Here is a 16,317-nt window from a genome sequence, read left to right as displayed (position 1 = left end):
TTTACTACACTGACATGAAAATCATATATATATATTTTTTTTTTAAAGTGTCTTTTATTTTCATTTTCAATGTTATAAAATTACAGGAAAACAGAAAAGGATAGACAATAAAGGTGCAAAAGTATGCACTCGCATTCGGTACATGATTATCGTTAATAACAACGAAATTCTATCCTTATCTTATTTCATTTCACATAAAAGAGAAAATATATAACCCCTCCCCCCCATGGTTGTCTTGGTGGTTTCTATAGATAGTTTGATTTTATGATCTCATATCAGGGATTTTAATCCTCCTTCATTTGTTTATTTTTTTTATTTTTATTTTTTCCCCCGTATTTAGCACTCTTCCTTCCTTTCTCCTTTTCCCCCTTTCACCCCCTCTCTCCTCCTGTGTGTTTGCATTCCCTATTTCATTTTCTCTTGCAGGCATATTCATATCTCTGCACCCTTTCACATAGGTTCTTCAACTCTACGATATTTGGTGGTCCATCCGCCCCCCACTCCCTAGCCACTAGAACCCGAGCCAGCATCAAGCCTTTTTCCCATTTTATTTCACTTTTTCTATCCAAGCCAATTTCTCTGATATACCCAAGAACCGCTATCGAAATCTCCAATGGCGCAGTGCACGCTGTTGCTCTGGTGAGCTCCTGAAATACCTGGGCCCAATAGACCTGCATTGGAGGACAATACCAGATCATATGGGTAAAATCTGCATTGTCCATTCTGCACTTTCAACATCTAGAGTCCTTTGTTTTTTTTTTTTATAAATTTCTTTATTCGGATGCAGTTAATACACATTTTTGGCGAGCATGCCATATATCCGTCACATAAAGTACATCCTTTTAAATAACAATGTTTGCGATACATGAAGCACATTTACATACAAAGACAATTATTGTTCTCCTTTTTCATTTCAATATTTATAACTAAAAGAGTCCTTTGTTTCTTACATCCTGCTCACCACCCAAGGAGTTATATACAGTGAGGAACAGAAGTATTTGAACACCCTACTATTTTGCAAGTTCTCCCACTTAGAAATCAAGGAGGGGTCTGAAATTTAAATTGTAGGTGTGTTCCCACTCTGAGAGACAGAATAAAATAAAAAAAATCAGGAAATCACATTGTATGATTTTTAAAGAATTTATTTGTCTTGCACTGCTGAACATAAGTATTTAAAAACCTGAGAAAATCAGTGTTAATATTTGGTACAGAAGCCTTTGTTTGCAATTACAGAGGTCAAACGTTTCCTGTAGTTCTTGACCAGGTTTGCACACACTGCAACAGGGATTTTGGCCCACTCCTCCACACAGATCTCCTCTAGATCTGTCAGGTTTCGGGGTTGTCGCTGAGCAACACAGAGTTTCTATTGAATTTAGGTCTGGAGACTGGCTAGGCCACTCCAGAACCTTGATATGCTTCCTATGGAGCCACATCTTGGTTATCCTGGCTGTGTGCTTCGGGTCGTTGTCATGTTGGAAGACCCAGCCACGACCCATCTTCAATGCTCTGACTGAGGAAAGGAGGTTGTTGCTCAAAATTTCACAATAAATGGCCCCATTCATCCTCTCAATACAGTGCAGTCGTCCTGTCCCCTTCGCAGAAAAGCACCCCCAAAGGATGATGTTATCACGTCCATGCTTCACAGTAGGGATGGTGTTCTTGGGATGCAACTCATCCTTCTTTTTCCTCCAAACACGACGAGTGAAGTTTAGACCAAAAAGTTCTACTTTGGTCTCATCTGACCACATGACTTTCTCCCATGCCTCCTCTGGATCATCCAGATGGTCACTGGCAAACTTCAGACGGGCCTGGACATGTGATGACTTGAGCAGGGGAACCTTCCGTGCAATGCATGATTTGAAACCATGACGGTGTAGTGTTCTACCGACAGTAACCTTTGAAACTGTGGTCCCAGCTCTCTTCATGTCATTGACCAGCTCCTCCCTTGGAGTTCTGGGCTGATTCCTCACCTTTCTTTTCATCAGTGATACCCCACAAGGTGAGATCTTGCATGGAGCCCCAGTCCGAGGGAGACTGACAGTCGTCTTTAGCCTCTTCCATTTTCTAACAATTGCTCCAACAGTTGATCTATTTTCACCAAGCTGCTTTGGAATTGCACCGTAGCCCTTTCCAGCTTTGTGGAGGTCCACAATTTTGTCTCTGGTATCTTTTGACAGCTCTTTGGTCTTGCCCATGGTAGTAGTTGGCGTCTGACTGACTGTGGGGTGGACAGGTGTCTTTAAAGAGCTCAGACAGGTGCTACTAAGTTAGATTAATGAGTGGAGTAGAGGTGGACTTTTTAAAGGCACAGTAACAGGTCTTTGAGAGCCAGAATTCTTGCTGTTTCTCAGGTGTTCAAATACTTATGTTCAGCAGTGCAAGACAAATACATTCTTTAAAAATCATACAATGTGATTTCCAGATTTTTTTTTTTAAATCCTGTCTCTCAGAGTGGGAATGCACCTACAATGTGAATTTCAGACCCCTCCATGATTTCTAAGTGGGAGAACTTGCAAAATTGCAGGGTGTTCAAATACTTCTGTTCCTCACTGTAGGTTCGGTGGAGAATAAAAAACTGTATCAACTGGAAATTGCTCGATATAGTACTCCTCTTTATACTTTTGTAAATACAACCCCAATCTAAAGTATTAGACTTCACTTCAAGTGCCCATTTACTTTCACTTTTAAATTTGGTCACACCACCTAGCCCCCTCTTGATTTTTTCATATATCTGTGAGATTGATATTTTAGTCCAGTTACTGTGATAACAGAATTCTACAAATTCTGAGTGTTTTGTGATTAAGTATTCTTTATTCTCAGTTGAGTCAAATGCGTGCTTTAATCGATAATATCTAAATTGTGTAAGGGTGTCTAGCTGTATACTAAGCCCCATTTCCTCTAATGTCTTAAGTGTCACGGGGTTCCGAAGGTGCACTCGGTCCCCCATCGCCCGCAGACCTGTTGCTTAACTTTGGGAATGAGGATCTGTGTTTGACCTCATTCCCAGGGTGGCTTTACTAGCTGGATGGCTTCCTGCTCCTAAGTCTGCCTTGAGCGCCGAGCTGATCACTCGGTGCTCGACTGGTTGGTCTGTCGGTCATGTGACGCTGGCCACGTCACATGACCCTCACTCCCCACTATAAATACAGGCAGCCTGCTGGCTACAGGTTGCCTGTTAATTTCTAGGTTCCTGGCTATTTGTTGGACTACTGAATATTTACCTGATCCTGTTCCCTGACGATCCTCTGCCTGCTCCTCCTGTACTGCGCATACATCCTGGTATTGTGACCTCGGCTCCCACCTGACTACTCTCTTAGGACTCCTCTTGTACTTCGCTACTCTCCTGGTATTTGACCCCGGCTTCTCCTGACCATTCTTTGCTTAATCCGTTGTACTGCGTAGCTCTCTTGGTTCTGACCCGGTCCGTTCATGTTCCGTATTTTGTCTTGTCTGTCTTCCCTGCACATATCCTAAGTTAGGGACTGCCGTCCAGTTGTCCCCTGTCATCAGGACTCGTGAGGCAAGTAGGCAGGGCCAGAGGTGAGGGTGGAGCGCAGTGGTCACTACCCCTCCCCCTGTGTGTGTGTGGACGTGACCGTTACAGATTAACAGGCCCAATAACCACTGTATCATGAATCCTCTTACTACCCTGACTGACCATGTCTCTAACTTGACACAGAGGGTGCAGGAGCTAGGAGAGAAACTCCGTTCTTGTGAGTTAGGGCAAGGTTCTTCCACTCCTCTGTCCTCCAGTCCATATTTTGAACCCCAGATCAAGCTCCCAGAACCCTTTTCTGGGGACCGGAAGAGGTTTCTCTCCTTTAAGGAGAATTGCAAACTCTACTTCCGTTTGCGCCCCGTGTCCTCCGGTCCCGAGAGCCAACGCGTGGGGATTATCATTTCTCTACTACAGGGTGATCCCCAGGACTGGGCATTTTCGTTACCTCCTGGGGCCAGTTGTCTAACTTCTGTGGAGGTTTTTTTTCAGGCCCTGGGTACCCTCTATGACGAACCAGACAGGGCCCTGGTAGCCGAGACAGCTCTTAGGGCACTGGTTCAGGGCCATCTCTCTGCGGAGGAGTATTGTACCCAATTCAGACGGTGGTGTGTCCCCTCAGGATGGAATGAACCAGCCCTGAAGAGTCAGTTTAGGTCTGGTCTATCTGATAATTTAAAAGATCTATTGGTCAATTACCAAATTCCTGAGACCTTAGACGAGATGATGACCCTAGTTGTCCGACTTGACAGACGAGTTAAAGAGAGACGACAAGAACGACAGTTCTGTTCTCAGATGGTGGTCCAGCCAGAGACCTTTTCCAGGGACAACACTGAGGTCTCCACCGAGGAACCCATGCAGGTTGGCATGACCCGGGGTAATCTTCGTCGCAGACGCGGAGAGTGCTTCTACTGTGGAGATCCTGGCCATTGGATCAACAAGTGTCCTAAGAGGGACCTCTCTGACAAGTCTTCTAAGGCAAGACAACCTAAAGACCAGGTACACCCTGATTTTTCTAAAGGTAAGCTTTTGGTACCCATAACAATTTCTCTGGGGGTTAATAAGTGGCCGGGTAAGGCCTTTATTGACTCCGGTTCAGCGGCCAGCTTTATTGACTTTGAGTTTGCTTGTAAATTGGGTATTCCAATGTTTGCTTTACCTACACCTATCCATGTCATGGCTATTGATGCTACTCCCCTGATTGGTGGTACGGTGAGGTCATGTACCTCTGAAATTTCTCTGTCCGTGGGTGTGTGCCACTCTGAGAGATGTTCTCTTCTAGTCCTGGAGAACCTACCGGTTGAGGTGGTACTAGGGTTGCCTTGGCTCCGTTTACATAACCCTACAATTGATTGGTCCAAAGGAGAGTTGGTGAAATGGGGACCTAAGTGTGACTCATGCTTGTCCGTGGTCCAGGCTGGGGTTTCAGTAAGGTCTAATACATTACCCTCTGTTATTAAGGAATATTCTGATGTGTTCTCGTCCCTTACTCCAGAGGTTCTACCCCCCCATAGACCTTATGATTGCGCCATAGAGCTAATTGAGGATGCCGAATTTCCTAAAGGTCGAATTTATAATCTTTCAGGGCCCGAACGCAAGGCTATGGAAGATTATATTAAGGAGAGCCTTGCTAAAGGGCATATTAGACCTTCAGTCTCTCCTATGGGAGCAGGGTTTTTCTTTGTTAAAAAGAAGGATGGTGGTCTTAGGCCTTGTATTGATTACCGGAGATTAAATAAAATCACTGTCCAAAATAGATACTCTCTCCCATTGATTCCGGATTTATTTAACCAGGTTTTGGGGGCAACCTGGTTTTCCAAGATTGACCTGAAAGGGGCATACAATCTAATCCGAATCAAGGAGGGAGACGAATGGAAGACAGCGTTCAATACTCCGATAGGACACTTTGAATATCAGGTGATGCCTTTTGGACTCAGCAATGCCCCAGCTGTGTTCCAAAACTTAATGAACGATATTCTTAGGGAGTTCTTAGGTAAATTTATTATTGTCTATCTTGACGACATTTTGATATTCTCTCCTGATTTCGAATCTCATGTGTCCCATGTCAAACAAGTATTAGAGGTGTTGAGGGAGAACCAGCTATCCGCTAAGCAAGAGAAATGTGTCTTTGGTGTACAGGAGATACTGTTTCTAGGGCATGTTTTGACTCCTCACGCCTTTAAGATGGATCCTGGTAAGGTTTTAGCAATTAAGGAATGGGTAAGGCCTTCATCCTTAAAGGCTTTACAACGGTTTTTGGGTTTCGCAAATCACTACCGTAAATTTATCATGAATTTTTCTGTAATTGCTAAGCCATTGACCGACCTTACTAAGAAAGGGGCGGATTTGGAGAATTGGTCTACCAAGGCCATTTCTTCATTTGAAACATTAAAAAAGGCATTTAGTAGCGCTCCCATTCTGATCCAGCCTGATCAGGAGAGACCCTTTATTGTGGAGGTGGATGCGTCCGAGGACGGCGCAGGAGCAGTCCTTTCACAAGGTCCTGCTAGCCTCACTAACCTGAGACCGTGTGTCTTCTTCTCTAGGAAATTCTCTCCCACTGAGAGAAACTACGACATAGGGAATAGGGAGCTGTTGGCCATTAAATGGGCATTTGAGGAGTGGAGACATTTTTTGGAGGGGGCAAGGCATCGAGTAACTGTTGTCACTGACCATAAAAACCTAATGTTTCTCGAGTCCGCTAAGAGGTTGAATCCCCGACAAGCCCGATGGGCTCTGTTTTTTACTCGTTTTGATTTCTCCATTACGTTCAGGCCGGGAAGTAAAAATGTGAAGGCAGACGCATTATCTCGGAGCTTCCATGCTTTTCAACCCACTGAGACGCCGCCTGAATCCATCCTACCAGCAAACATCTTCTTAGCGGCTCTAACCCAGGATATCTCGGCTCGCATTAAGGCTGAACAACATATGGCACCGGCATCCACCCCAACAGATAAGTTGTTTGTTCCCGTACAATTTCGTCTCCAGCTGTTGGGTGAGTGTCATGATTCTGCCTTTTGTGGACATCCGGGTATTGAGGGCACTAAGGATCTGGTTTCTAGATCTTATTGGTGGCCCACTCTGACCAGGGATGTCAAGTCCTACGTGTCAGCCTGTGAGGTTTGTGCCAGGTCTAAGACACCTAGGACTCGCCCTGCTGGTAACCTACGACCCCTACCCATTCCCAGTAGACCCTGGTCCCATATATCGATGGACTTTATAACTGACCTACCGCTGGCGGAGGGTAAGACTGTGGTTTGGGTAGTGGTCGATAGGTTTAGCAAGATGGTTCATTTCATTCCCCTGTCTAAACTTCCGAATGCTAAAACCCTGGCGTCTATTTTTGTTAGAGAGATTGTTCGTTTACATGGCATCCCGGAAAATATTGTTTCGGACAGGGGTGTGCAGTTTGTGTCCAAATTCTGGAGGGCCTTCTGTCAAAGATGTAAAATTTCGTTGTCTTTTTCTTCCGCCTACCATCCTGAGAGTAATGGGCAGACTGAACTCCTTAATCAGTCTGTGGAACAATTCCTGAGGTTGTATGTTGCTGATGACCAGCAATTATGGGTCAAATTCCTTTCGTTGGCTGAATTTGCTCTGAATAACCGTGTCAATTCTTCTGCTGGGGTCTCCCCTTTCTTTTGTAACCATGGTTTTCATCCCCGTTTTCATTCTGGGTCGTCCGTCTCCTCCTCTAACCCTGAAGCTGATAAACTCTCCTCCGAACTGTGCACAGTTTGGGCCCGGGTTCAATCGAACCTAGAAAAGGCTCAAAGTTCTCAAAAACTCAAGGCCGATAGGAGACGTTCAAGGGGGGTGAACTTTCAGGTTGGGGATAAAGTATGGTTGTCATCCAAGAATCTATCTCTCAAGGTAGCTTCTAGAAAATTTGCTCCTCGTTTTATTGGACCATATAACATCACGGAGGTGATTAACCCGGTATCATTTAGGTTGGAGCTGCCCGAGTCATTCCACATTCATAATGTGTTCCATAAATCTCTGCTTAAAAAATATTTTGAACCGGTAGTACCATCAAAAGCCTCGCCTCCGCCGGTTCTTGTTAATGATGCTGTCGAGTATGTGGTGTCTAAAATAGTGGATGTCAGGAAGGTGCGTAATTCCTTGCAGTACCTGATTCACTGGAAGGGGTATGGACCTGAAGAGAGATCCTGGGTACCTGCCAGGGAGGTTCATGCTCCTAGACTTGTTTGTAAATTTCATTTAGAACACCCTGAAAAGCCATCGCCTGAAGTCTTGGGTCCGGTGGCCCCTCGTAAAAGGGGGGGTACTGTACCGGGGTTCCGAAGGTGCACTCGGTCCCCCATCGCCCGCAGACCTGTTGCTTAGCTTTGGGAATGAGGATCTGTGTTTGACCTCATTCCCAGGGCGGCTTTACTAGCTGGATGGCTTCCTGCTCCTAAGTCTGCCTTGAGCGCCGAGCTGATCACTCGGTGCTCGACTGGTTGGACTGTCGGTCATGTGACGCTGGCCACGTCACATGACCCTCACTCCCCACTATAAATACAGGCAGCCTGCTGGCTACAGGTTGCCTGTTAATTTCTAGGTTCCTGGCTATTTGTTGGACTACTGAATATTTACCTGATCCTGTTCCCTGACGATCCTCTGCCTGCTCCTCCTGTACTGCGCATACATCCTGGTATTGTGACCTCGGCTCCCACCTGACTACTCTCTTAGGACTCCTCTTGTACTTCGCTACTCTCCTGGTATTTGACCCCGGCTTCTCCTGACCATTCTTTGCTTAATCCGTTGTACTGCGTAGCTCTCTTGGTTCTGACCCGGTCTGTTCATGTTCCGTATTTTGTCTTGTCTGTCTTCCCTGCACATATCCTAAGTTAGGGACTGCCGTCCAGTTGTCCCCTGTCATCAGGACTCGTGAGGCAAGTAGGCAGGGCCAGAGGTGAGGGTGGAGCGCAGTGGTCACTACCCCTCCCCCTGTGTGTGTGTGGACGTGACCGTTACATTAAGCTTTCCTTTCACCTCAATCTGTGAAATAAACTTTATACAATTTTTTTCCCAAAATACGTAATCATCTAACCTCTGAAACTCTCCTAAATTTATATTTCCCCAAATAGGGGTGATCCTTAGTGAGTGATTTATACCCAATAATTTCTTAACTTTAACCCATATTAAGTGCATCATATTGCTAATTGGGCACTTCCTGCCCTTTATTTTTATAATCCCAGTTTCTAGGACACTAACTATGTTATATTGGAAACCTTCGAACTCGCCCACCAGAAAACGACGCAGTCTGTCGTCCTCCGTCATTAACCACTGAAGCTGGGATGCATAATAGTAGCCACGAAAGCAGGGAACAGACAAACCACCATCTTCTTCATCTAACCACAAATATTTTTGTTTCAACCTTACCCTTTTTCTCCCCCATATGAGATCATTTATCAATCCCTCTAATGCATTGAAAAAATGGTCCTCTATATACACGGGGCAAGAGGAAATAACATATAGGATCTGCGGTAACAGGACCATCTTAACAGTGGCGATTCGATCAGCCTGTCGAGTCAGTAGTTTTTGCCAGGTGCTTATTTTATTTTTAACCCTTTTAAGCAGAGGGGAAATATTAACTTCTATATACTCCTGAATCCTGGAGCTAATTTTTATTCCGAGATAATCAAATGATTCTGTGGGTTTCAGAATTTTGACATTTATGTCCTTTCGCGTTATTTCATATCCGATTGGGAGCAACACCGATTTTGTCCAGTTAACCCTGAAGCCAGAAATTTGTCCAAACTGGTTTACTATCCCCATCAGATATGGCACCATTGAGACATCCCCTTCTAAAAAGAACAGGATGTCATCCGCGTATAGACATATTTTATCTGATACACCCCTTCCCCCGAACCCCCTGATTTTATCATCTGCTCGCACCTTGCACGCCAGCGGTTCAACGAATATGGCGAACAATAGTGGGGAGAGTGGGCACCCCTGCCTGGCTCCCCTTTGCAGTGTTACCGACTCTGATATCACACCGTTGATTTTTATCCTCACTTTCGAGTGACGGTAAAGCAACTGTACCCATCTAATGAATTTTTCCCCCAAGTTCAATTCATACATTATTTTCCAGAGGTATGCCCACTCCACCCTGTCAAACGCTTTCTCCGCGTCCAAACACAGGATGGAGTGGGGGCCCTCCCCGCTCATCTGAATATTCAACAGCGTCCGTCGAATATTTGTTTGGACCTGACGTTTTGGCACAAACCCTGATTGATCTGGGTGTATTATTTTTTCTATAACTCTTTTTAGGCGATTTGCCAATAGTTTAGCACATATTTTAAAATCAGTGTTGAGAAGAGAGATGGGGCGATACGAATCCACCTTACTCTCATCCTTCCCCTTCTTCCCTATCAGGGTTATTACAGCCTCTGATAAAGAGGCAGGGAGTTCACCCCTGTCCATTGATTAATTGAGGACCTGCAAGAAGACTGGGAGAATTACCTCTCCGTATCTTCTATATATCTCAAAGGGGAGGCCATCCAACCCGGGACTAGAGTTACCCTGTATAGATTTCAAAGTATCCCGTAGTTCCTCCAGTTTAATAGGGCCATTCAGAAATTCACTATCCTCCTCGGAGAGTCTAGGGAGCGGTCCACCCTCCAGAAAAAGTCTTATGTCTCCACACACCCCCACTCCCTCCGAGGAGTAAAGGTCCTTATAATATTTAACAAATTCCTGCTCCATTTCTCCCTGGTTGGATGTCATCCCCCCATCTCTCCTCTCAACCCCCTTAATTCTACTGCCCCACTTTTGATTCTGTATAAGTGTGGACAGCAGTCTCCCCGGTTTCCCGGACTCCCTGAAATATCGTGCCCCCTCAAAAAACACTTTTTGTTGTGCCTTATCCGGCAAGTAATTTTTTAGTGATATTTTAGGCCTCTTTCACACTTGCGTTGTCCGGATCCGTCGTGTACTCCATTTGCCGGAGGTGCCCGCCGGATCCGTAACACCGCAAGTGAACTGAAAGCATTTGAAGACGGATCCGTCTTCAAAATGCGTTCAGTGTTACTATGGCACCCAGGACGCTATTAAAGTCCTGGTTGCCATAGTAGTAGTGGGGAGCGGGGGAGCAGTATACTTACTGTCCGCGCGGCTCCTGGGGCGCTCCAGAATGACGTCAGAGCGCCCCATGCGCATGGATGACGTGATCCATGCGACACGTCATCCATGAGCGTGGGGAGCCCTGACGGCACTCTGAAGCGCCCCGGGAGCCGCACGGACGGTAAGTATACTGCTCCCCCGCTCCCCACTACACTTTACCATGGCAACCAGGACTTTAGTGTCCTGGCAGCCATGGTAACCATTCAGAAAAAGCTAAACGTCGGATCCGGTAATGCGCCGAAACGACGTTTAGCTTAAGGCCGGATCCGGATTAATGCCTTTCAATGGGCATTAATTCCGGATCCGGCCTTGCGGCAAGTGTTCAGGATTTTTGACCGGAGCAAAAAGCGCAGCATGCTGCGGTATTTTCTCCGGCCAAAAAACGTTCCGTTCCGGAACTGAAGACATCCTGATGCATCCTGAACTGATTTCTCTCCATTCAGAATGCATGGGGATAATCCTGATCAGTATTCTTCCGGCATAGAGCCCCGACGACGGAACTCTATGCCGGAACAGAACAACGCAAGTGTGAAAGAGCCATTAGCCTCTTCTAACTGACCCGCCGTTTCAGGGAGATTATTTGCCAGGAGTGCCTCCTCTATTTCCTTTATATTATCTCCCAGCTCTCTCTCCTTTTTAGCGAATTCGCTTTTTAACCCCTTAATTCTACCGACAAGGATACCCCGTAGGTATGCTTTGAATGCATCCCATACATACCCTATTTGAGTAGATCCTAAATTAATTTTCCAATACTCCGCAATGTCTGCAGTAATGCCTTCATCCTTATTTAGCAGATTCAACCAGTGCGGATTTAACCGGAAATCTCGGTTGTTTAACCCAGCGTTAATTTTCAATGTCAGGCTAATAGGGGAGTGGTCTGAGATACTATTGGCCTCATACCTCATTCTTACTATCTGATCCATCAATTCCGGGCTAGCTAGTGCCATGTCTATTCTTGACATTATTTTGTTTCCACGGCTAAAGCATGAATACACTCGATTATCATCATAGAGATACCTCCACACATCTATTAATAACAATTCCTGGGATATTCTTTTAAGAAGTGTTGGTTGACTTGTATCATATTTATCATTTGAGAGCACTGAGTATCTGTCTAACTTACTGTTCATAACGTTATTAAAATCTCCCATTATAAGTAGGGGACATTTACCTCGGGAATCTGCAAACTCCACCAGACGGTGGATAACGTATAGGGGAAAATGGCGGGGGTATATACACAAAGGCCAAAATACAAACTATCCCATTCCACTGGCAGTACAAGAATACATATTTACCCCTATCATCTATCTTCTGAAAATCTGATTTTTAGTTTTCTCACCAGTTTTACTCCACCTCTTCTACCACCCCTTTTCTGTTAAACACTATCACCATCAGTGATGGGCACATTCCCCTGTAACAGTAATAAATGCACAACCTGTAGCTACATCTTATCAACGGACACCACCCACACAACCAACACGTGACTACAAAATCACTTGGGCTTTGTCATGTGCATTCTCCAGTGTGCTGTACATGATACAAAGTGCCCAATGATGGTTTCTATATTGGAGAAACCTGGCAGAGCCTCCATGCGAGGATGAATTTGCATAGGCACACAATACAGGAAAATTTGGACACCTGTGGGGAGACACTTCTTTGTACCAGACCCCAGTATCATTGACTTAAAAGTCTATACTGAAATACAATTTTAAGACCAACGGGGAGAGAAAAATCTGGGAATTCAAACTGATAACTTTCTAATCATTGAAAAGAGGACACACCCTAACACCTGGATTTAGGACTCATTGCATGGACACCTTTCCTCCACCTCCCCTTTAGACTGATTCCAGATCTCTAATCATGCACATTATACTAAAGTTGATCAAAATGGCCGATTTCAACTAAACCAAACGTTCTTCAGGTGAAATTTAGCAACAATCGTTATACCTGACAGACTATTATCTTCTGAAGTTGGCTGCGTTTAATATTTTCATCCAAGAGTCAGACAACGGATCTTTAATTCAAAGAAAGATTGTTCGTGGATGAAAGATCCTTCTTTGAAAGAACGTTCCTAGAAAGATCTTTTATCCATCGCCTGGTTTTATTGAACATGTCTGACCAAGTCTGAATAACTGTAATAGCCAAAATGGACTGAGATATGTATGGCCGTGTCTGTGAAAGGAACATTCACCAGATGTTTGTTAGTTCAACTGGTGTTCAACCATCAACCAACTTCTATCTAATGTGTATGGCCAGCTAAGTATAAACCCCTATTGCGTGCTCATCTGTGACAATAACTTTAGTTTTATTGCTCTGTCTTATCTTTGAAGGAATGGTTCCTTCCTGACAGCCGGCTGTCGTTAGGTGAAGGAGACCTCTGCATTTCCATCCAGCGATCTTCTTCACAGTATGGGAACGAGGGATCTGTATTGCACTGCACTGTTTCTGGGCAGCAGATTGCTATTTAGATGATAATTTAGATGCCTGCATGACACTGTCGCTCGTTCATCGGGTGATCGGCAGAACATTTAGATGGGCAGATTGTCAGGAACGAGCGTTCGCTCCCGATAATCTGCCCGACAATTGGACAGTGTAAATCCACTTAAAGTTTTGTGCCTTTCTCACATGCATTTTGTCTTTTTTAACGCAACAGTATTTTATTTAACATTACTGTTAAACACCACAATGTCACTTTTTTTTTGTTTTTGTTTTTTAGTTCTGTCTAGTGTTGGACGGTGGTTCCTAGGACCCACCAGAGGAAGTTATTGAGGGCGGCCCAACCCCTATATCATCGAGAAAGTCTAATATGTTGTGTATAGGCAGTAGCAATGATGGTAGTAGTCCTTCCTAAGCCTCTGTCTAGATAGACTTTGCAATCTTCCTAAAAAACCACAGGTGTGCAATTCCGTTGCCATTAACACTTTTGACAATGGCCAGTCCGTGGGGTGCAGATCTGAGATCGGATGGCCAGTCCGTCTCAAAAGTGTGGTGGGCAACTGAGGCAGTTAAACCTTTCCACATGCAGTAAAGTCTGTTGCCATAAGCGAGCATTTACCTTACTGTCTGTCTAGCACAGCCTTTTTAGTGGTTCTCAATCATCTATGGATGTCTGTTCTGTTTCTCTCAGGGGTAGTCTCTCAGTCCAGCTGTTTTTCTGAAAGCTTTCAGTCTCAAGTAATCAGTAATCATGGGGGTCAGGACCAACCTGTCTCCCTGGCAGCCAAACTAAGACTGCAAGATTTAACTATTTGCTGTCTATATACAATCATTTTACAGTGCACAAGAAAAAATACTTTCACCATTTAAATACTTAGGTAGTGAATCACAACTAGCGGTTATCCACTACAATATTAACCCTTTAGCAGTGATCCACTGGGTCACTGCATGGAGGAAAAATTTTGCACTAGTGGTTTAAACCTGCTAAAGAATCACAAACATATTAAAAAAACAGCTAGGTAGTCCCCAATTATAGCCCAAAGTTTTCAGACCCCATAGATTTATCCTGGGTATACATGCAGGGCTGTTGATAGAGATTTCTGGGACTCATACAGGAAAAAAAATCTCCATTTCCTAGCCCCAAGGGTAATTTGTTTTATGTATGCAGGGAAGAAAATGCATGTTTGTAGTGCTGCCGATATGGTGGCAAAATATGAAAGTATTTTTAAACTGATTTCCCATCTTTCTAAACTGTTGGCATACTATTAGGACTTGCCATCATATTTTGAGCAATGAGGTTTGTATTTTGGGACGCTGCTGGGAATAAAGAATGAAGGGAACACACCCCTGGTGTAGCACTCAGTTTTATCCCTGCACAGTGGTGCCCCAATACTCTCTGTGCAGGGTACTGCAGACAGACCCATTGAAGAGACTGAGGCCGGTTACCAGCAGTCCCACTGTGTATAGGTCATTTATAACATGAGCTTTAACCAGTGTCAATTACAAACGTATCAAACATTTAACCATAAGTAAATTATTACCCACTATCACATTACTACTGAAGAGAACACTGCTACTGAAAATTAATTATTATTTTTTTGCACAAATGAAAATCACGTTGTGACTCAATAAGCAGTGGAAGGGATTGATAAATCTGTTTACATCATTAAGCTTATGCGAAATGTTACTTTTCCAAAAAGCTACCATACCTGCATTGTTACATCCAGAGTCATATCTCAATACCCTGGACTAGTGGCTTGTTAGCACCCCCAGCATCCGAGGCACTCAACCTGTTACCCTTTCTTAGCTATGCCCCTAGTTAGACCTCCTTCAAAAGCTGCCTTGGACCCTTGCATAACAGGTAAGAATGTGTCATTGCACCTATTTTTGTAATCTGTAGGGACATTTTTCCCATTATTTACTGGCTGCAGATTCACACATTATTGTATGAGTTATGTACACATGCAACGCATTTTTAGTAAGGATTTCAACTTTTTTTGTAATATATTTGTGTACTCAAGGGCCCCATCTTTTTGCAGTATTTTATTTATCTATTGAGATTTGTGTGCCAATCAATATACCTACTGTAGGTTACTGCAAGGAGAGCGGGAAAGTAGGAGGAGATCTAGGAAAAATCTGTCAGTATTCAATGCACATTGCATCTCAATTGCATGCCGGGCTAATGCCAGTTTTCAGTGTTGTCTATTGGTATACATGTACACTAGTCTTGTGGGGCAGATGAAAGAGAAGTGGAGGCTATTTTAGTGTGTGCTCTACCGGATCAGTTCACATTCAGTTGACATGGTTTGTGCTCTGCAGTGTACTGTAAATAATACTTTACTTAATACTTTAACTGTACATAATAAATGTTGATGCACAACAACCGAACCCTAAGGTAGGTAGTGTCCCTATGTGTCCTGAATAGTGTGTGGATACTATATATCTACGCCAAATACAAACAGAATCCATGCCAATTAGGGACAGTATCCATACTAATTAGGGAAACTCTGTATAGCACTTCCCTACCTGAGAAGTAGGGTTTGCTGTGTGGCGAGTTAACGTTTATTACTTATAGTGATAGTATTACTCATGCTATGTTAGCTGAACATGAACTGGGCTGGTAGAGTACACACCATGTCAACCGAACAGGAACTGAGCTAGTAGAGCACATGCATCAACTGAACATGAACTGAGCTGATAGAGCACACACCATGTCAACCGAACAGGAACTAAGCTGGTAGAGCACACACCATGTCAACCAAACAGGAACTAAGCTGGTAGAGCACACACCATGTCAACCAAACAGGAACTAAGCTGGTAGAGCACACACCATGTCAACCAAACAGGAACTAAGCTGGTAGAGCACACACCATGTCAACCAAACAGGAACTAAGCTGGTAGAGCACACACCATGTCAACCGAACAGGAACTAAGCTGGTAGAGCACATGCGTCAACTGAACATGAACTGAGCTGGTAGAGCACACGCTATGTCAACTGAGCATGAACTGTGGTAGAGTACACGCTATGTCAACCGAACAGGAACTAAGCTGGTAGAGCACACGCTATGTCAACTGAGCGTGACCTGAGGTAGAGCACACACCATGTCAACTGAACAGGAACTAAGCTGGTAGAGCACACGCTATGTCAACTGAGCATGAACTGAGCTGATGGCACACGCGCTATGTCAACTGGTGATGAACTGAGCTGGTAGAGCACACACCATGTCAACATGGCTAGCAAGTTGTGATAAATT

At 44.3% G+C, this 16,317-nt stretch overlaps 1 protein-coding gene across 3 annotated transcripts in view; it reads right to left on the bottom strand.

Moving 5' to 3' along the window:
* Window positions 1-16,317, bottom strand: part of LOC120980671 (solute carrier family 22 member 6-B-like) — a 97,044-nt gene that overhangs the window by 43,499 nt on the left and 37,228 nt on the right. The window lies entirely within an intron of this gene.

Source organism: Bufo bufo, chromosome 10 (genome assembly GCF_905171765.1).
Source record: "Bufo bufo chromosome 10, aBufBuf1.1, whole genome shotgun sequence".
Classification (NCBI taxonomy): Eukaryota; Metazoa; Chordata; class Amphibia; order Anura; family Bufonidae; genus Bufo; species Bufo bufo.
Note: the sequence above shows the minus strand (reverse complement) of the source record. Positions and strands in the feature narration are given on the sequence as shown.